At 46.9% G+C, this 2,013-nt stretch overlaps 1 non-coding gene across 1 annotated transcript; it reads right to left on the minus strand.

Moving 5' to 3' along the window:
• Positions 1–948: 948 nt before the first annotated feature.
• Positions 949–1,055, minus strand: LOC118977867 (U6 spliceosomal RNA). Its single transcript, XR_005064623.1, has one exon. It is a non-coding gene; the product is annotated as a U6 spliceosomal RNA (small nuclear RNA).
• Between the last annotated feature and the right edge of the window lie 958 nt (positions 1,056–2,013).

Genomic DNA, 2,013 nt, shown 5'->3' on the forward strand with positions numbered 1-2,013 from the left:
GAATTCTCATAGTTAGACTGCTGGTAGGAAAAGTGTACTTCGTACATTCATTCCTTCACTTCCTTTTTCTCTCCTCTCTTTTCCTTCCCTTAGCACCTGACCTGGACGTGTTTGTGTTTCCAAGTGGGCCTGCTAAGGAGAAATTGATAATAGATGATTTTCCTGGAGTCCTGATACCATAAGCTCTGTCTTTTAAAAATATATATTTTATTGATTATGCCATGACAGTTGTCCCATTCCCCCCTTCATTCCCCTCCACCCTGCACACCCCTCCCCTCACATTCCCGCTCTTTAGTTCATGTCCATGTGTCACAAGTTCTTTGGCTTCTACATTTCCCATACTATTCTTGCCCTCCCCCTGTCTATTTTCTACCTACCATCTATGCTACTTATTCTCTGTACCTTTTCCCCCTTCTCTTCCTCCCACTCCCCTGTTGCTAGTCCTCCATGTGATCTCCATTTCTGTGACTCTGCTCCTGATCTAGCTGTCTGCTTAGTTTGCTTTTGTTTTAGGTGTGGTTGTCAATGACTTTGAGTTTGCTGTCCTATCACTGTTTATATTTATTTTATTTTATTTATTTATCTTTAGAGGGGGAGGGAAGGAGAGAAATATCAATGTATGGTTGCCTCTTGTGAGTACCCTGCTGGGAACTGGCCTGCAACCCAGGCATGTGCCCTGACTGGGAATCGAACCGCGATCGTCTGGTTCGCAGGCCTGTGCTCAATCCACTGAGCTACACCAGCCAGGGCCCTACTGTTCATATTTTTATCTTCTTTTTCTTAGATAAGTCCCTTTAACATTTCATACAATAAGGGCTTGGTGATGATGATCTCCTTTAACTTGACCTTATCTGAGAAGCACTTTATTGGCCCTTCCATTCTAAATGAAAGCTTTGCTGGATAGAGCAATCTTGGCTGTAGGTCTTTGGATTTCATGACTTGGAATACAAAAACATGGAACGCTTCACGAATGTGCGTGTCACCCTTGAGCAGGGGCCATGCTAATCTTCTCTGTATTGTTCCAATTTTAGTATATGTGCTGCTGAAACCAGCACCCTAGGTTCTGTCTTGAAGCCTCCTCTTCTTCTGCCTCCAAGCCCTCTTCCCCCACCAACAGACTGCTTACATTTCATTACAGGAGGAAGGAATGAGCAGGGGGGGCGTGGTGGAAGAAACGATTCAATCTGGAGTGGGCTGATTTTTATACAAGCTCTGCCCTTTAAATCCCTGTGAGGGGGTATCTGTGCTGGGAGGGCTGCGCCAGCCCTTACCAGGTGTTACATGTTGAGATTCTGAATGTTCAGCCTCTGGAGACCACTGATCTGGGAGGGGGTATGGGTGGCAGGGTGGGCAGAGTGGGCAGGGTAGGTGATCATGTCTGTGCTCGTGATTTAGATTCATGCCAGAGCTTGGCCTCTGTGGGCAAAGAAGGAAGAGCTCGTGGAAGGAAAGGGAGGTGGAGTAGGGAGCCTCAGGAAGCAGAACAGTGTGACCTTGGCTGAATCACTGTGTGATCAGCCACACCCTTGCTTAATAGCTTTCAAAGGCTCCTGCCACAGGATAAAGTCGAAAAGGCTTAACCTGGCCCTAACCTACAGTTTCAGTTGGGTCTGCTACTCGGCCCCGCCCCCTGCCCAAGCTTCCTGCAATGCAGCCTCTTTAGAGGCCTCAGAGAGAGGCCTCTCGGAATAGCAAGGCCTCCTTTCTTTTTGATGCCTTTCTCCCCTGGGTTTCATATATATTGTGAAGGGATGGGGATGGACTCTATGAAAACTAACTTAACAGGGTGATCTGGTCATAAATTCCTAGCTGAGCAGGGCATGGTGGCAGGTACATGCCCCAGGCATTCAACTTCTTCAGTACTAGGTTTACCTCTGCCTCGGGTAAGCCCTGTCCATCATTCCTGGGCATCTAGGTCAACATACCTTTGAAATACAAGAAGAAACACCCCTCGAAGACAAGAGAAGAAAAAAATGCCCCAAGAAGGAGGTTTTAATCCTCAAAAGAGCATAT

The sequence above is a fragment of the Sturnira hondurensis genome, unplaced genomic scaffold (assembly GCF_014824575.4).
Source record: "Sturnira hondurensis isolate 20B ecotype Veracruz unplaced genomic scaffold, ASM1482457v3 Scaffold0021555, whole genome shotgun sequence".
NCBI lineage: Eukaryota > Metazoa > Chordata > Mammalia > Chiroptera > Phyllostomidae > Sturnira > Sturnira hondurensis.